We start from the raw sequence: 20,512 nt of genomic DNA on the forward strand, positions 1-20,512 counted from the left end.
TTTCCAGGAATGTAAATTGGATATCAGCCCACTGGATTCCCGTGGGGAAAGGATAAAGCATTTTATACTACAGACAGACAAAACTTTGTGAAAAGGGCTTTAGGACAGGAGCCAGCTCCCTGCTCCTGCCTTTTTATCCTCACTCTGCCTGAGGAGTCCAAAAGAATTTTTCCTGTTTCTCCTGGGCTTGGCTAAAGCCAGCCCTGCTCTGGCCTGAGGCACACAGAACATTTAGAGCTGGGCATTCCTCAGCCTTGTAGGGAGCTGATGGGAAAAATTATAACATTCCTGATGCTTCCAACTGCTCTGTCCTGAGCCACATCCATCCCTGAGCCAGGGGGTGGCAGCCACAGCTCTGCAAGGCAGTGCTAGAACAGGGTGTTTGGATATTTGTGCAATTAACAGAGTGAAGAAGGGTTGAATTCAGCTTTTACTGAATTGGTTTTTCCTCAAAAAGTTTAAATAAAATCAAACCAAATCAGTTAGTTCTGTTCTGCCTTTGCCTAAACTTCTGGTTTTTTGCTTTGTGGATTTTTAGGGGAGTGTGACTGAATTTTTAGATATTTTCTATCCAATGACAAAGCTCTGTTTTGGTGTTGATCTTAATCCCTTTGCAACCCTTTATTTTCCTGTAATACATGTAAACCATATTAAGGAATCTACATGGATTAGTCTGTGTGCACTTCATAGGATTGGGTTGGGATTCCAGGACGAGGCAGAGCATACAGTTTGACCTGTTTTTACTTTTAATTTGATATTTTTCCCATATCCACACAGTATTTATACAGTTAAACATTTTCTCCTGGCAAAACAGCACGAGGAATAGAATCGTTTACATTGATCTCAGTGCTTTAAGATTTAATAAAAAAGAATGACTTGCAGTTTAGAACACAAAATCTGACTCATAATGTGGGATTTTTCCTGTATAGAATCAAATCCCCAAAGAGGAATCCATCCCTTTTTGTTCAACTTTAAACTGGTTAATGTGGTTGGAATTGCATCTTCTTCATTCTGTCACTTTGCAGGATAAGTCTTTTGGAAACTTTTCCTCACCCAGCAGCTCAGCAAAGCAAACTGGCAAAGAATAAACTTCAATAATTTCCAGATTTGCAGTGCTTAGTCACTTTATGAAGCTGGTAATTCTCTGGGCTTTGGGGTGGTTTTTTTTTTTTTTTTTTTTTTCCCCCCCCAGAGACCTGTTGAGTTTGTAGAAGGTGGGCTGGTACCTTTTTAGACATTTTTGCACTGTATTAATAATTGAACCTGTGTAAATGTGTATAAAATCATTTTTGCATGTATATGTATATATGTATATATATCTAATAAAGGGCTTTTTTTTGTAATGGTCATTTTCATTCATTTCATTCATTTGGAATTTATTGATTATATGAGAAACAGAGTTGCTCAATCATTTTTACAGGCACCTTCAGTGATCCCTGTGGCCAATTCCATCAGCTGACCTGTTTAAACATATTTATAAATCCATTTAGAACGTGTATTATAAGTACATTTTACATAAAGCAGGGGATTGCAGGAGACTGTGGTAGAGTCTCCTTGTGGCTTTAACAAGCTTGCTCTTTATTTTCAGGGACTTGGTGTGTTGAAGTGATGAAATGAGATGTAACACATCCCAAAGGTGCCTTTCCAGATGCCTGGCAGGGACTAGTGGGGATGGGGAGTTTGCAGGTGGATTTTTAGCCTTAATGAAAGCAGGCCTGTTAATTAGTCTGTTCCTACCAAGGGCTTGTGGACTTTTTTGGGGAATTTCAGCCACCTTTGGTAGTGGCTCTGAAGATAGCAATTCAAAAGCTTTAAAGCAATGAAAGGCTTAACGTGACACGAAATTCAGCTTTCCCATCACTGGAATGGGATGGATTCACGTGTGGGAGATTCTTTGTGTGACAGGACTCAGAGGATTCTGCTGAATCAGGAACCAGAAAATAAAGCAAAAATCAAAGAGCTGGAAGAAATCAGACTTGTGGAACTAATGGTTCACATTTTGCTGCTCCCTGCTTCTCCACAGGATATCTAATGGCTTTGAAGTGACAGAGGGCAGGGTGAGATTAAATATTAGAAAAATTCCTCACTCAGTGTGGGGAGACCCTGGCACAGGGTGCCCAGAGCAGCTGTGGCTGCCCCTGGATCCCTGGAAGTGTCCAAGGCCAGGCTGGACAGGGCTTGGAGCAGCCTGGGACAGTGGAAGGTGTCCCTGCCATGGCAGGGGTGGCACTGGATGGGCTTTAAGGTCCCTTCCAACCCAAACCATTCTGGGATTGTGTGGCAGAACCCTCAGAGAGAGGGAGAAGCCCCTGGAGTGAGGAGAGGCAGAGCAGGAGGTGGGAATCAGCAGAAGGTGATGGCTGGGGAGGGAGGAGAGAGCCTCATTCTTCTGAGCTGCTCTGCCCTTTGAAATCCAGATGTTATTTTTGTTCTGTAAATAAATGATTGCTCAAAGCATGTTTCTCCTCAGGATGCCAATAGAGGGGAGCAGCAGCCTCTCCCTTTCTTCTGTGGTGAGGGGAGAAAGCAATTATAACTCCCTTTCTCTTTTGAAGATGCTGATAAAAGGAGGTGGGAGGATCAGAGGGTCCCTGTGCCAAAAGAGTAACAACTCCTAAGGTGATAGAAATACATGTTTTTATTTTAAACAAAGCAGCTCCACTTCTGCTGACTTTCAAAGGTGACCCAGTTGCATGGAAAAACTGTTTATGAGGTGAGGGGAGGAAACCATGGCCACAAAAGCAGGGGCAGGCAGGAGGTGGGGACAGGTGAAGTGTCCCTCTCAAGGGGTCATGGCTTTGAAAGCTCTGGGCTACTTGTTCTAAGGGCTTGGAGCAATCTGGGATAGTGGAAGGTGTCCCCAGCCCTGGCAGGGGATGGAACAAGATGATCTTTAAGGTCCCTTCCAACTCAAACCATTCTGGGATTCTGTGATTCCCTTGAGCCATTTTTTCTCCATCCCTTGGAGAATCCTTTACAGAGTAATTAAACAGCAACACCAAACAGAGAGCCCTAAAAAGTCTTTGCTTCCTGTTCCCACTTTAAGTACACAGTAAGCAAAACACAGATGCCTTTAAAATTCCCTTTGGTGGAATGAATGTCTTTTGATGTAAGAATGGTGAGGAAGGTTTGAAATAATGACCATTAAAAGGTAAAACACCAGTCAGTATAACATAGAAGGCTGAGATTAATCCTTTCATTTTGCAGGGGAAGACATTAACATCCCAAATCCCTTATTTCATGGGTTCTTGTAGGGAAAGGATAGACAAAGGAGACAGAAAGTTCAGCCCTGAAACGCTTTGGTGCCCACCAGAGCGCGAAGCAAACACGAGGCTTTCTCCAGGGAGCTGCCACCTCCTCCAGCTGTGGTTGCCTCGGGTGGGAGCAAAGGACACAGACCTGGCCTGGCTGGCCCCAAAACTTTCCTGTTTACCTGCTGGATGAGGTCAAAACCCCAACCAAGCTGCAGTGAAGGTGCTGAACAAACCCGTGCAGGTTCCATCAGGCTTGCAGCAGCAGAGCCCCCTGTGTTTGGTGGGGTTCAAGGTGCCCTGAGTGCTGCTCAGAGGATGTGACAGCACAACCAGAGCTGCTGTGGCAGGGACTGGGGCAGTGGCAATCCCTCACCCTGGGATTTGCTGTCTCTGCATTAGGTGTGACCCAGGTTTATGGACAAGTGCTCACCTCTGCCAGGTAAAGGACAGGACCTGAGGAAACGGCCTCAGGTTGTGCTAGGTTCTCCCTCAGCCGGGGGAAGGTTAGATTAGGTTTTAGGGGAGTTTTAGGGGAGATTTATTTTTTTTTTTCTGAAAGTGTGGTCAGGCGCTGGAATTGGAGAGTTGGAATTGCTGGAATTGGCTGCCCAGGTGGTTGAGAAACACTCAGGTGATGCAGAGCAGGGACCTCTGGTGCTGGAGGCATCTCAGAGCTGGTAGCTGGGGTTTTGGTTTGGACTCAGAAACTAAAATTCCCCTGATGAGTCACAATCACAGAATCAAGGAGGCTGAAAAAGCCCTCCAAGGACTGAGTCCAACATTATCAACTCCACCACTAAATCCTGTCCCAAAGTGCCTCACCCACACCTTTTTTGAACATTTCCAGGGATTGTATCCTGTGCTGCTGGCACTGAAGCTTCTGCTTTGTGTCTGGCCCATATTTAAGTAAAAAGTCATTTTTCTCCTCTTTGAAACTTCCTGCGGGCTCGTTCTGTGGCTGCTGGGGCTGGAGGGGGCAGGTGGGGAGCAGCAGCACTTTGGGGTTACAACACTAAACCGAGCAGGGAGAAGCCTTGCTCCCCCATTCCCAGGGCTCCTTGGCTGTTCCCGGAGCTCACACGGGATTTCCTGGTCCCCACAAGCATGACCAGGTATATAATTCTTCCCTGGAGCTGCTCAAGGCCAGGTTGGATGGGCCTTCAAGCAGCCTGGGCTAGTGGAAGGTGTCCCTGCCTCGGAACTTTGGTGATCATGAAGTTTTTCCCCCAAGCCAAACCATTCTCAGATGCTGTGATTCCGTGAAAGCAAGGAATACTTTGACTTAAAATAAAATAAAAAAAAAATACTTAAACAATCTTCTTCTGGAGCTTTCTGCTTCTCCCTTTTCCAGGCACTGGGAGGCACCAGTGCACAAGACTGGGAAGGAAGCTGACTTGGGGAACCAAGTCAAATTTCTTACCTGCTTCTTGTACAAATGCTACACTTCCCCCAGCAGATTTTGCTGTAGGATTCCTGAAACGGAGATCAAACACCCTGGAGATTTAGGAGGATCACTTCGGGGCTGCAAACTCACTTACTCACCTGGCAGGGCTGGAATCAATTTGTCAGAAGCAAGAAGACATTGCAGCTTTTATTTTTTTGTTTTGTTTGTGTTTGAGGAAGAAAGCCTGGCTCTTTGTGCTGAGTAGTGGCACCCCTGGTCTGAGCCCTGGGGTTTTGTTCTCAGCCTGAGAGGTTCAGGAAGGGACTGGAGGGTTTCTCCATCCATGCATTCCTGGTCCTTAATCCATCTGCAGAAACTTCCTGCAAAGCTGAGTTTTGGAAATGGACTCGAGGCAAAGCCTTGTTTCCAAAACTACTGATAAATGGGCAAGGGGTGATGCTGCCCTTGCAGCCTGTGCCTCGGCAAGAGGAGGTGGCACCGAGTGCCAAGAGCAGGGAAACAGGATGGATTTTTCCCAGCTTAATCCCACTGTAAGTTTGCTGCTGTTAAGGAGTGAAGGGGAGCTGCCTGGGGAGGAGAGTCCTCCTTGCATCTGCAAGAAGCTGTCTGCTTCTGTGGTCAGGAAAAACATTCCCAGCCACAATTTTAGTTTTTTGTTGTTGTTGTTGTTTGTTTTTTTTTTTTTTCTCTTTTCCCCAGGAATTTATTTCCCTGTATTTTTTATTTATTTATTTATTTTTTATTTTTTTTTTTTTATTTTGGATCTTGCTGATCATTGCATGGCGAGTGCTGAACAGGCCATGAGTGAAGCACTGCTGGGGCATCTCCAATCCTGGGGCCAGTTTTGGACACTGAGGGGCTGGAGTGTGTCCAGAGAAGGGAATGGGGTTGGGAAAGGGGCTGGAGCAGCTGATGGAGCTGGGAAAGAGGCTCAGCCTGGAGAAAAGGGGGATCAGGGGGGACCCTGTGGCTCTGCACAACTCCCTGACAGGAGGGGACAGCCAGGGGGAATTTGGGATCTGCTCCAGGGAACAGGGACAGGAGGAGAGGGAATGTCCTTGGGCTGTGCCAGGGGAGGCTCAGGGTGGAAATTGGGGAACTGTCAGAACCCTGAAGCCTGGGAGTTTTAAACTTCCTGTGCTTTCTGACACTGATCCCTAGGAGAACACTGCTTTTGACTTCAGGCCTTGGAGAAGGCTTCCAAATTTGAATAATAAAGTGATGAGTGTGTAGCTAGAATAGAAGTGTGTAATTTCACATGGTGAAGGGTTTGGAATTTGGGGTTTTTAGAATATACTATTATGTATGGGACAAGATGGAGGTTCTTGGGCATTGTGTCTTCTTCCTTCTTGTCCCTTCTTCCTGATTTCGGGCAGTAGTTTCTGGTTGGACAGTTAGTGTCACACTGTGGGTCACAGGAGTTTGGTTATTGGGTCAAAAGTATAAATACTAGAGGTGTTAGTCCTTTATTGGAATGTTTGGCTTTAAAAGACCTTGTAACTAGCTGGATTTGTTTCCATTTTGCTCACTTTTAGCTGGTAGCTAGAAGTGTAACAGAACTCTTTGTACTTTAGATAAGATTTAATAAACAACCAAGCCCAAACATGAGAAAATTCATCTCCTTCATATTTTTAATCCTGACTCTGAGTGAAGGCAGGAGGAAATAAAGACAAGCCACTGATTAGGTGGTGCAGTCAACCCATTACAGGGAACATTTCTGCCCTGAAAGGGCGGTCAGGCATTGGAAGAAGCTGCCCAGGGAGGAGCTGGAATCACCATCCCTGGAAGTGTTCAGAGCTGTACGTGTGGCACCTGGGGACAGGGTTTGGTGGTGAGCACGGCAGGGCTGGGTTAAGGCTGGACCTTAGAGATCTTTTCCAGCCTCTCTGGTTCTGTGATTCTGTGACTGCAGTTGGCAGGTCCAGGCTGGATGCTGGATAGAAGTTCCACCAGGAGGGAGGTGAAGCTCTGGAGCAGCTCCCACAGGTTGGGGTTTCTCCATGCCCACCTTGTCTGGCCAGAGCCACAGGGCTGGTGTCAGTCCTGCCTTGAGCCAAAGCTTGCACTTGATGTCCCTTCCAGCCACCATCTCCCTGATTTAATGCCCTTCCAACCACATCCCTGTGCTTTTACAAACCTGTGGCGCCCTGTGATTTATTGTCCCTTCCTACCAGCACCTCTGGGACTTCACCATGCTGTGACTGAGGGTTCTGGGTGCTGCTCAGCTACTGCACAGCACTCAGGTCCTAAATCAACACAGCACTGAAAGAATTCCTGCCAACAACCATAAATCTAATTTTTCTCCCTGAAGGCTCTCTTGATAGCAATGGAACATCAACAGAATTAAGGAAAAGCTTTATTTTCTCCCCATTATCAGGAATCTGACTCAATAAACTTTTAATTTCCAAGTTTCTAATAGGTTATGGGAGAGTTGCAATAACCTGACATCACCAAAGTGCCTTCCAAAGCAGGAAGGAAGTGTGCTGGGGATAGAAATGTGGCCTTGTTTCCATCTCTTAAGGTAATTAACTCTGATCATTGAGACACATCAGCCTCCAAAAAAGACTTAAAAATACTCTTTACTGCAGATTTGCATGACTGTATCTCCCCATTCCTGGAAATGTCCAAGGCCAGCTTGGACAGGGCTTGGACTAACCTTGGATAGTGGAAGGTGTCTCTGCCCATGGCAGGGGATTGGAATCAAATGTTCATCAAGGCCCCATCCAACCCAACCCATTCTGGGATTTCTGGTGTTTCAGTCACAAACAGGAAAAATACAACCTTGCCTTCAAGAAAAGCAAACTTGAAATGCTGCAATTTTCATTCAAGCTGATACTTCACTGTCATCCTCAATCTCGATAAAAGTCAAAAAGAGAACATCCTGTAAATGAAATATTTTGTTCAGCTCAAGACAGTTTTTGTCCAGAAAAGCCTAGAAACAGCAACAGCGGGCTCTGATCAAAGAGTTTAATGACATAAAGATTTTAAAGGCAGGGTGTAACTGCTCTCAGCCCTTGTTCTGACAGTCTTGAGTCGTTAAAATTCACTGCTCACTTTTGTGGAGACCTCATTGCCTTTTAAGACCGACTTAAAAATTTAAGCGCTTAATAAATTAATGATTGCAAATTAAGTCATCCTTTGGTGCCTGGTCAGCTGTGTAGTCCCCAAATCCATTGATGTACTGAGGAATTGTGGCCTTCAGTGGGTTAATTATGGCACCTCCTGCTGCTTTAGGCACACTTGGGGATGTGGGAGAGAAAGGAAAAGGACTTTGAGAATATTTTTGACCCAGGTTATTAAGCAGCTGTTCCCTCTGGATCAGATCTCTCCATCCATCACTGCCTGGGAGGAAAATCAATCCTTTTTACAGCAATGAGCATATTCAATAATGCAAAAGGTCACAGCATTAAACACGGTGGGGAGGTGTCTGCAGTGAGTGATGGGCTTTGCCTTTTGAAACCTGCACTGCCCCACTGCAGTTCGGGCAACTCCTGCACACCCCCATCCCTCAGGATGGTAAAAAAAAAAACCCAAAAACATCCCTCAGTGTGGTGGTTTGTAAAGGTTTTTACCTGCCAAAACCTGGGCAGAAATCTCCTCGCCCAAATAAATTAATTAAAAGAAGTATTTAAAAAATAGCAAACTGACTGATTTATTTTCTACACATTTTCAGTGTTAAAAAAAACCCAGAAAAAAATGGTCTAAAATTTTATTCTAATTGTTTTTTCTTATAGTTTCTAATAATAAAGTTTCTCTTTATACCACTTAAAATTAAACCTATTTTACCTTCCTCCTAATCCTACCTCACAACAAAAAAAATTTCAAATTAGTAAATCAACACCACTACACTCAGGATGATCAAAAAACCCCCTGGTGTGAGGAGGAAAACTCTCTTCCCACTGGAATCCACTCTGTTCACATGGAGAATTGGCCAGGAGGGGCTGAATCCCCAGAGAAGCTGTGGCTTCCCCTGGATCCCTGGAAGTGTCCAAGGCCAGGCTGGACCAGCCTGGGACAGTGAGAAGCATCCCTGCCCATGGCTAGGGGTTGGAACAGGGAGATTTTTAAGATCTCTTCAATTCCAACCCATTCTGGGATGCAATGTTTTTGTTGTGGTGTGATGGGTGCAGAGATTTATGCACAACTAAAAGCCTCTGACAGCCACTTCTGAGGTGGCTCAGAAGGATTCAATAAAAAAGATCCCAGCTGTGACCTGTGATGCTCCCTGAGGTTAAAAACAGAGGGAGAAGGGAACACCAGGCAAGTCCCAAAGGTTTTTTCCTTGGCTGTGGATGCTGAATGCAGCAGCAACTTTGGAGCGCAAACCATTTCTGCCAAGGATCAGTGAGAGTGTTTGAGAGCTCAGTAAAATCAGGAGAAAAAGGAAAAGTGCAGGTGCTGGGTGGCCTTTGGCTGGGGGGAGAGCTGGTCACTGCTTACCAGCACTGAAAAAGAAATGAGGATGTAAATGGGGGAAAGGTGGAAGGGAAGGTGGAGCCTGAGGAACTCCAAAAGAGGAGCTGGAGTCAGGTTAGGAGATCCTGCCGTGTTGGGTGAGACACTTGGAGATACCAGGACGTGCCGAGGAACCCGAGCTGCAGGAATGATTCCAGAGCACCTCTGAGAATCCACCTCCTTTCTTTTATTTGATTTTGAGACAGATTTCTAAAGTTCATCCTACTGAGCCCAGCTTGCAGCATAACTCATTTTGGCAATGCTTTTCCAATGGGAAGGCTCCAAGGGCTCCTGTTTTGGAGTGAGCACCCCAGGGATGATTGTCTGGTGCAGTGTTCCATGAACCAGAGGGGTTGGAGGCTCTGACACAGCTGAGGGACCTGGGCTCAATTCCTGCTCTCCAGGAACTGACTCCAGGCAGATTTAGGGCTGTGCAAGGTCATGCAGAAATCAGTTTTTATGGCCAGCCAGTGTTTCTGAGCTCAGGGAGTGAATTGGAGCATCTGCTCTCCAGGATCAAATTCCTTTGGGATCCACAGATCCCACACCAGTGTGAGGCTCTTGTCATCCACACTCAGGATATGGGGATTTCTCTGTGCCTCACTTCCTCCTGCATCAAACAGCTGCAGAACCTTTGTGTTGAACTGTTCTCTTCCTAAGAAAAATTCAGTGGGAAAATGCCTATTTTGATATTTTGATGAAATTTCACTCAAAATGACCGGACAGCATGTTGAAACTTCCAGTGAAAGAAAAGTGAAAGTTTTCCTACAACATTCCCCTTCCTTCCTCTGGGAACAATTAAACAGCCCTCGGTAGAATTACTTAAAAAAACAACAAAAAAAAAAAAAAAAAAAACCCAAAAAAACCAAAAACAAACCACCTCAGCTTTTTTTTTTTTTTTTTATTTTGCTTCTGTTGTGTCACAGAAATATTTTTGCAAGCACACCTGCATGGAAAAGAATAATCTGATCTCCAAGCAGATGCTCTTTTTTTCCCTGTATTTAAAGCAGGATTCTCAGTAGTGCCTTTGAGCTGTGTGACCTTAGGGCAGGTAAGATTTTATGGCAGGTGCTATATTTGCCCAGAGAGAGGCCACCCTTTGTGGCAGCAAAGCTGTGACTGCAGAGGAGATGGGCAGAGTTTCGGTGCCCAGATGCTGGGGGCAAAATCCACAGCTGGTGTGGCAGCAGATGTGCTTGTTCAGCCTCTTCCCAGGGGAGCATCCAGTTGTTCCTGCCATAAAATCAACTTTACACGGGCAGGGAGCGATAGGACAAGGACACAGAGTTTTAAACAAAGATAGAATGGGTTTGGATGAGATCTTTGGCTGAAATTTTTTACTTAGAGAGTGGTGAGGCATTAGAATAGGTTAATCAGAGAAGCTGGGGCTGCCCCTGGATCCCTGGAAGTGTCCAAGGCCAGGCTGGACAGGGCTTGGAGCAGCCTGGGATGGTGGGAGGTGTCCCTGCCCATGGCAGGGGGTGATTCCATGATTCCCTGAATTTGCCATTCCATCAGTGTCTAAGTGAGTAGATCCACTGGAGGGAATTCTTTCCACAGCTAATCCTGATTTTCACCATGTTAGGACTCAGGTGGTCTCCTTTAACCCCCGAGAATCAAGTTCAGCTGGAATTTCTCATCACCTCTTCTCTCCCTTTTTATTGTTTCATATAAAATGTTGCTGGGCTGCATTCCCCCCCCCCCCAGCAGAGGAGTAATTACATTTATTGGAAATGCTTCCTGATCACATATTCATTTACCAGCTGCTAAAGGAAAACGAGCTGGGCAAAGTGCCACTGGAGACTTGGATTCACAAGCTGGGGAAAGCAAATGAAAGAACTGCTCAGAGTGCATTTGCTTTCCCTCTCCAGCAATTCATTATCCTCCTGTTCAGCTGATTTAGGAAGTTAAAAGGCAGTCAGGATGGCAGCATGGGATACTTTCCAGCACGAGCACAGCTTTGGGGTTGCCAGATCTACCTTTGGCTGCACTGCAAAGGGCACTAAAAATATTCTAACTTTACATCTTAAATGTGTAACAAATAAAACCAGAACCACTGTATTATTGTTTCTTGGCTGCTCTCAGTCACTCTCATTGGTGTTGTCATTGACCCATTCTCATCATTCTAGTCCTTCTTCTCCCCACCTCTATCCCAGCATCTCTTTTCTGTTTTCTGGACCCCACAATCAGCATGAAAAACAACCAGTGCCAAAACAGCACATGTAGAAACCCCTCATAGGTCACAGAGACAACTCTGACACCTCCAAACCTACCATGGAAGGGTTTGGGTTGGAAGGGAACTTAAAGATCATTTTGTTCCAAGCCCCTGCCATGGGCAGGGACACCTTCCACTATCCCAGGCTGCTCCAAGCCCTGCCCAACCTGTTCTTGGGCACTTCCAGAGATCCAGGGACAGCCACAGCTTCTGAACCAAATTCCAAGCTTACCTGCAGGTATCCAGAAGAAATACATTAGTACAAGATTGCCCATATCCACTAAGTCCTGAAGAAAGAGAGAAATCTAGTTCCAAGTACTTCCAGAGAGCCCAGGACAGTGAAAAAGGACAGCCACAATGAGCAAAATAGCCAAAATAACACTGTCAGAAACCCTCCAGCGCCCAGCTGAGTATATTTTTGCAGGCTTCACCCTTTTTTATCTGCTCAGTCATATTCACCACCAAGAAAGACCAATAAAATCTGTTGGAACATGAGCCTTTCGAGTCAAATAGATCAATCCACAGCATGTGGAAAATCAATGGCCATTGATTTTATGGTATAATTCATTACCTTCTCCCCATCCTGTACTCATTTCCCCCAGGCAGTGGCAGGCAATAAATGATTAATTAATTTGATTCCCACTGTTTCCCCACCCCATTGTTTGTGTTTCAGCAGGTCTGATAAGCTTTTAGCCCTACCTGAGTTCTTCAGGTGTGAACTCGTTGCTACTTGCAAGTTGCTTAAATGTCTGGTATTGTTAGATTGGGGGTATTTCCCTCTCATTTTATATTTGCCTTCAGTATTTATGGTTTTATTTCAGTCTGAAGGTTTGAGCTCACCCTTTTTGGCCTTCTTTAACACGTGAAGGGTAGTGAAGGTTAAAAACCTGGTCTAGTGGAAGTGTCCCTGCCCGTGGCAGGGGGATTAGAATTGGATGAACTTTAAGGTCCCTTCCATCCCAGACCATCCCATAATTCCATGATATCTCTAAAGAACATGGGAGACTTCTCTGATTTTAAATTTAAAAGTTACTTGACAGCTTTTCCATCATTTTGCACCGCGGGCGCTCTTTAACAGTGTGGATGCTTTGTGGTTTTTATCCAGAAATTTAGACAGAACCTTTCAGTCTGAGGACGGGTTATAAAACCAATAAAACTCAAACAGAGTGTGTAGCACACATCCTAGACAAGCAGACACTGGGACTGGGATGAAAAAGGCTCGAATTACTTGAAGAGAGCTTAACATAATTGCTGATTTTCTTCTGCAAAGAGATTTCTACAAAGCACACAAAACCAGCACTTAAAGAGGAATGATTTGTGGCACAAGTGGTGTAATAAACATCTGAATATTAATGTGGTTCTGGTGAGGAGTCCTCTAAATGTGTGTCTTTGAATGTTTGTGTTCCTTAGGTTGTGCACAGGGACATCCAGGTGTCTGGATATCCTTGGCCGGTGCTGTTTGAGGTCTCCTGTTTGGCCCCAGGAGGTTTGGGTCTCCTGTAGGTTGTGTTCCAGTCCTGTGTGGACATCTCAGGTGTCCCAACACTGAGTCATGGAATCACAGCATCCCAGAATGGCCTGGGCTTGAAGGAACCTTAAACATGACCCCAGTGCCACCCCTGCCATGGCAGGGACACCTTCTACTGTCCCAGGTGCTCCAACCTGGCCTTGGACACTTCCAGGGATCCAGGGGCAGCCACAGCTGCTCTGTGCAGTCTCAGGCCTCATCCTTTTATGTTCATGTGCAAATGTGATTTATTTCTTGAATCACCCCATGCAATAAAGCCGAGTGTCCCTCAGAACACAGAGCTGCCTTTCTCCCAGCATGCAGACATCAGTGAACACCCACACAGCTGCTGGGCTTGATAAAGGGGTTCATCCTGCCCAGCTCCTCTTGGACCTGCTGGATGGCTCTGCTTCAATCACCTGCTTTCCTATTTTATCCAGATTTCTTGGTCTAGGCTGCCACAGTAAAGCCAGTCCAAGTCAGCTGTGCCTTGTCCTCTGGAAGCGAAGTTATTTCTTTATTTCTCTGTTTCCCATTGCTTCATTTTGTGTTTACCCTGTCGAGTCATGGGAGGCAGCTGCAACCCTGGTTTGAGTGGGAGGGCCAGGTGACAGTGGAGTCATTCCTCTTTTCAAGGAATGCAACCCCAGCTTGCTAATTCTCCTTACACTCTTACACAGTTTCAAGGTTCTGAAGCTTTAGGAAAACCACAGGTGCCACAAGACTGACACACATTTCTGAGCTGGCAGAGGATGAACGAGGTAAATCTTGTGATGGTGTAAATCTCTGTGTGTCAGTGTTTGCACTGGGAGCTGCTCTGAGCTTGGAAAGAACCTCTGGACTCACCAGGTCCATTCCCCAACTAGTTCAGGCTGCCCAGGACCATTCCCCCTTCAACAAGATGAATTCTCTTTTGAAGTGCAACTTTTGCCTCTAGAGCCTGGCTGAATCCTATAGGAAGAGTGTTCAAAGCCATTTATTTCCTCAGAGAGGGCTTGGCCAAGAACACTCCTGCATTATCCCTCACACGAGGACTTTGCTTTGTTCCGAGGTGAGTTATGCCTGTGATCATTTTAAAAGACTGCAAATGGGCTGCAGGAAACAAAGCAGACAGTCAGGGTGTAATGAAGTACCTTCCATCCCAAAATTGTATTCAGTCTCAAGGATCCCTCTCATCCATTAAGTATTGATTTGAGGGAAGAGCACAACACAAAGCTGCCAGCTGGCCCCGATCTGTAAATCCAGAGCAGCTCGTCGGGGATAGATGAAATCCCATCGATTCAGAAATGCTGCAATTAAATGAGCTAATGGATGAGGGTTTGGGGGAGGGAGCTGAGTGACAGTGATAGGATCAGCCTGGCCAGGTGGCAGAAAAGGTGGACTCCACAACTTTGAGGTGGGAGGACCACGAGGGTGTTCGGGCAGGTATTTTTGGGTGTGTTTGTTTGTTGTGTGTGTCCCCCTGCCTGTGGCCAGGACCCCGGGGTGGGGGTACACTGCTTTGTTAGCACTGACACGGGCTGGTCTGGGAAAACTTTCCATCACGGGAAACAGAAGACTCTTCAGATTTCAAAATAAAAGATCCAGAGGTTGAGCTCAGATGCCAAAGGCTGGACCGTGTTCACTTCTAAATTGCTTCTTTTACCTCCAGCTGCACCTGGCCAACAATGAGGAATGGTGGCCAAAAGCTGAGGGACTGATTCTCCCCCTCTACTCCACTCTCATGAGCCCCCAGCTGCAGGTCCCAACATCAGGACCAACATCTGGGGTCCCAACATCAGGAAATGGAGCTGCTGGGAGTGATCCAGAAAAAGGCCATGGAGATGCTCCAAGAGCTGGAGCCAGGCTGGGGGAGCTGAACAACTCCAGCTCAGTTATTGAGGGTTGGGAGAGAGAGCTCAGGGGATTTTATTGTCTTTGAGAAAGTGAAGGGAATAAACTCTTTCCCATCTCCAAAGGGGAAAAGTACAGAAATTGTAGATTAATGCTACAACAGGGGACTTTTAGTTAAATTTTAGGAAAAGCTTCCTCGTGGTGAGGCTTGTTCAAAATCTGAAAGGATTTGGGAGACGCGTAACTGTCCCTGGAGGAAGGAAACCTAGAAAAACATTATCACAACTATTAAGTACCACCAGGATGGCTTAGGCAGAACTAACAGCTGATTTCAGTACCTGTTCAATCATTTCTCCATGGAGAAAGCAGGGACAGGAGCACAAACAAAACCCTCTTTCTAAGAGGTGTGGGAAAGATGATGAACTTTTAAAAAAGCTCAGGAGACATGGGATTAATTCCTTGCCCTGCTGTAGAATTGCTGGGTTTCCTCCACAGTTTGTTTAGCCTTTCCTTGCCTTGACTTCCTGCCCATGGGAATGGTTTGGCAGGCAGGAGGAGCTGTCAGAGGAGCTCAGGCACGAGGACAAGAGGATTTAGGGGTGCCATGGTGCAGGGCAGTGACATTGTGAGCTGGCTCGTGCTGTCCCAGAAGAACATCAAGTCTCCTTTTCCATCCAAAAGAAAGTTTGGGCCTGGAACGGAATGTTTGAGACTTGGAGAAAAGAGTTGAAAAAACACCTTTCTCTGTCTGAACAACCCCAGCATTTTTCCAGCAGAGATAAATTTAATAAAATACAAAAATGAATAAAATAAATGAATAAAATCTTTTAAAATTAATTTTTTACTTAAAATGCAAAAAAATAAATTCCAAGTCTAAACCTGTCACCCAGGACTCCTTTTATAGGAGAAAAAAAGACACCAGTGGACCAGAATTCAGCTCCCTGATCCTGCAGATCTCAGGTGTGATTCAATTCCTACAGCCAGCTGCCAAATGCCATTTGGGATGGCATCTGAGACATATTGATGGGACTGGCAGGTGTCACAGAGGATTTCTGAGGGACCAGCATCTTCCTGAAATGCAGCTGGAGGCCAGGAGGGAAATCTGGGATGTCCAGAATGGATTTAGGAGGGCAGAGCCTGTCCTAGGATGGGAATTTCTGGTTTGGGAGGGCTCAGCCGTGCATGCCCAGCTGCATTCCAGGTGTAAGCCTGGCTTAGCTGTGGGTCAGGGACTCCCAAAAGGCTGGAGTGAGGATCCCAGTGGCACTGGGGAGACCAGGAACTGCCACATCCAGTCCTCCCCTCATCCATCACGTGTTCCTCATCCCCAGCCTGGCTGGTTGGGACATGCTGAACTCCAAACCCCTGTCCCCACCAGTCCTTTGGGGAGCTTTGCAGGCAGCTAAAACCAGAATCAACCTAGAAAAAGGCTCAAATCATGCCAGGGGCCCCAGCAGCCCATGCACAGTTTGGTGAAGGGAGGTGTCAATTCACACTTGAACACTGCAGAGCTGAGCTAAAGCATAGTGGGAGATGAGGTGGGGGAAATTTGTGTGCATTAGCAAACAGGAGGCGGTGGTTTGCCTTTTTATTTTCCTCCTGGTTATGTGCTGGAAGCCTTGAAACTGAGGGGTTTAAGATTTTCTGTGCTGACAAGCACTGACCCTCAAGAAAACACAGCTTTTGACCTGAGGCCTTGGAGAAAACTTCCAAAATTGAGTGATAGAACTGGGATCACCGGTGTGTAGTTTGAATGGAAGTGTGTAATATCACATGGTGAAAAACTTAGAATTTAAAGTTTTAGAATATAGTAATATATGAAAAGCAAGGCAGAGGTTTTAGGGCAGAGGTTTCTTTCTTCTTCACCTTCTTCTTCATAGGTTTAAGTGGTACTTTTGTAATTGGATAGAAAATTCCACATTGCAAGTCACGGGTGTTTGGTTATTGGGTTAAAAGTAAACAAAAAAATGGAGGTGTCCATTCTTAACTGGACAGTTTGGACTTAAAAAACCTTGTAGAGAGAGAAATGCATTGCCAATTTTAGCCTGCTAGCTAGAAGTGCTGCAAAACTCACTGTAGTATAAATAAGAATTAATAAACATCTGAGTCTGAACATGAAATTCCATCTCTCGAGCTCTTAATCCTGACTCTGGCAAAAGAGAAAAAAAGAAGATAAAACACAATAGTTTTGTCTGTGCAAAGGGGATATAAAGGTGCTGGTGCCTTCCTCTCTCCTTGCTCTGTAGCAGCAGGGGAGGACTGGCACAGGTTTTGTGTTGTTGGAGCCCTGAATCCTGGGAGTTTTGAACTCTCTGTGCTTCCTGGCACTGATCCTCAAAGGAACACTGCTTTTGACTGTGGCCTTGGAGAAGGATTCCAAAAATGAATGATAGAGCTAGAATCACTGGTGTGTAGTTAAATAGGAGTGTGTGATTTCACATGGGGAAGGGTTTGGAATTTGGGGGTTTAGGACACAGTGATAGGTATGGGACAAAATAGAAGTTTCAGGGCATTTTTCTTCCTTCTTGTTCCTTCTTCTTCCTGGTTTTAGGTCATAGTTTTTGGTTGGATAGAAAATCCCGCAGTGCAGGTCACGGGTGTTTGTTCATTGGATCAAAATCATAAATAATATAGATGTTAGCTTTTAATTGGATAGTTGGGCCTTAAAAGACCTTGTAACTAGCTAGATGCAGCTCCATTTTGTCATTTTTATCTTGTTAGCCAGAAGTGTTGAAACACTCATTGCTCTATAGATAAAAATTAATAAACAACTGAGTGCGAACAAGAAAATCCATCTCTCATAGTTCAATCCCCATTCTGACTGAGGGCAAAGGAAAAAAGAAGATAAACACCGATATTATGTGACCAAGGTGAACGTGGGGCTTGTTTTCCTCGTGTGTTCCTGCCAGGAGAGAAGCAAATGCTCACATCAACCAGGAGCCAGCAGGGAAAACCTGCTCCTTCCCCTCCTGTCAAACACAGGCACTTGTCATTCCAGCTCCTGGTGAAAAGGCAGCCAGAACTGTGAAACTGGGTGTTAGGAGAAAGCAAATTTAACCCTGGTTGTGGGAGGTGGAGCAGACCCCTTCTCTTTAGCAAGCTTGATATGAAGTGTCATAAATAATTTTAGTGAATAAACAGGGTAAGATTCCTCCTGGCGGAGATTGTAGAGAGGTTGGAGTAAAAGCAGGTGCCTTTCCCTGAAGTATCACAGAATTATTAAGGTTGGAAAAGAACTACAAGAGCATGGATTCCAAGCTGTGACTGATCCCCACGGTGTCACCCAGCCCAGAGCACTGAGTGCCTTCCTTGGACACCTCCAGGGATGGGCACTCCAAACCTCCCTGGGCGGCTCCTTCCAGTGCCTGAGCACCCTTTCAGAGCAAAATCTTCCCTAAAATCCAGTCTAAACCTCCCCTGGCACAGCTTGAGGCCAAGTCCTCTGGTTCTGTCCCTGTTCCCTGGGAGCAGAGCCCAACTCCCACCCAACTGTCCCCTCCTATCAGGGAGTTTTTGAATGAGAAGGTCCCCCCTGAGCCTCCTTTTCTCCACATTAAACACTCCCAGTAATGGTAAATGAAGTTATATTGAGTGAAGCTGCAACACTGCTGGTTTCCTCCTCTCTGCAGCAGCAGCTGGGGATCCTGAGTGGAGCAGAATTGTGATGGGAGGGTCCTGACCCTCCATGAAGGATGATTTCCCTCCTTGGACACCTGGCATGAGGTTTAGCTGTAGCAAAGCAAACTCCCTCCCTGTGCTTCACCTTTCAAGGGAGAACATGCTCCTGACATAGCACATATCCTGATTTTTAACTTGTCTTGTCAGTAATTTTCAGCTCTGGCAAACCTGGCAATATCTTTTTGTTGCACCTGATAGTTCAAACAGATTTTTTTTGGGGTTTAAATCCAGGGAAATGTTTAAGCCTGGGTGATCTTTGTTGGGGAGATGCTCTAAAGAGCTGCTGTGCCTGGAGATAAATCTGTGTCTCTTTTTGATTAGGGTTTCATTGCTAACCCAGGCAGGCTGTGTGGTTTTAAACTTCCACTGAAGTTTCTCATTAAAGAATTAAAGACCTAAATACCTCCTGCCACCAAAAAATCCTGAACCCAAGTGCAGGATTTATTGATACATTGCATGTTGGAGGTCACATGAACTGTGAAGCATCACACTGGTCTGCAGGAAAAGGTCAGAAAAACCGGTGGCTTTGCTTTGGTGTGAGGGGGAGGCAGAATTTAAATTGTCCTGTGCCATTTCATAACTGCAAATCTATTTGGAAGGGTCTGGCTGTGCTGGGCAGTCCTGGACTGGCCCAGAACACCAGGTACAGACACACATGGAGCAGGGATGAGCTCTGCTTGCTCCTGTGATGACAAAAATCCCGAGTTAATTCCTCCTCTCTTTGATCATTTTGTCCTTTTTGGGCCTCTGTTTCCTATGTAAAAGGGACAGAATTATTTTTTTGGTGGCTGAATTATGTCCCTGGGAAGGCAGGGTGCCAGTGGTGAGGCAGGATTGGTTTGGGCTATTTTGGCAGGGGTTGCTCTGTGCAGTAAATCCCAAGTGACAGAGCTGCCCACGAGGTCCTGTGTGTGCCTCCGTGGGAAACCTGCTCCCAGAACACCTCCAAAGAATTCCCTGGGATCCAGATGTTGTTTTCCCTCATGCCATTAGGTGGTGGTGGAGGAAGCAGGACAGATAAAGATCCCCAGAGCTTCAAACCGGGAAAATCGGAAAATTCCTTCAGCTCTTCCCAAGGGAAATATTTCTTTGCTGTCTGCTCAAAGAAATGAGAAATGGGTAGCGGAGGGTGATCCCATATGTGAGGGATTGCTGGGGAAGCAAAGCCAGTGCCTGCTCTTGGAGAGGACAAGGAGCACACAAACCTCAGGCTTTGGGCACAGGAATCACAGGGAGAAGAACAGGGGGTGAAGCTCTGCAGATTTTCTCCCTGGTGAGAATCTGGGAAGGAAGGTGGGAAGGGGTGGGAGGCAGCACTGGAGGGAGATGAAGGAGGTGTGAGAGCCAGGCAGGGTCCTGGCAGCTTGATCTCAGGAACAAACCCTTCCTCTTAAGGGCTGAGGTGTGAAAACTCAGACTTGGAGAGGAACGGGAAGGGGAAAAAAGCCAAGAAAACTCAGAATAAGCAACCGACCACACACACAGAAAAATCTCTGCTTTGCTCTCCACAGCTTCGATTGACTGCAAGGGGCTGGTTTAGAAAAATCATAAAATCATTATGGCTGGGAAAGTCCTGCAAGATCTTTGAGTCCATACTTGAGATGATGTCTTGTCTTCAATGTCCTCGTGCTGTCACCTCAGCAGCAGAGGAGTCCTGGTGGGTACCAGGAGCACACCACAGGGAATTTCTGTGTAAAACGTTTGTGCCCTCCTGGGTGCCAGGAATGAGGGACTAGAGCCTGAACACTTCCCCTTTTTTTTGCCCTTAAACTCAGCCTAAAGCAGCAGTCAGGATTTGTGCTGCTTCCCCCCCCCCCCCCCCTTTTATTGGTTTCACATCCGTGCTGTAACCCAGCAGGGCTGGATTTCCCTGTCCTGCTAAATGCAGTGCAGGCAGGGGCTGCACACATTTGCAAGGATTAGGAGCTCTAAATCCATGGCATTTGGCATCTGCAAAACCCCTGAAAAATCATCTGCAAAACCTGAAACTGTCCTTTCTGAGCTAAATTGGTGATGGGTGGGATTGAGCCAGTGCCCCAACCCTGCAGGAACTCTGCAAGGACAAACCCCCAAGGAAAGCCAGGAGCAGGAGAGAAGGGAACCACTGCGACCAGCATGTCCCTCATCCTTGTCTGAGTCTTTAATAGTGAGAAACTGAACTAAAG

Source organism: Cinclus cinclus, chromosome 1, assembly GCF_963662255.1.
Source record: "Cinclus cinclus chromosome 1, bCinCin1.1, whole genome shotgun sequence".
Taxonomy (NCBI): Eukaryota; Metazoa; Chordata; class Aves; order Passeriformes; family Cinclidae; genus Cinclus; species Cinclus cinclus.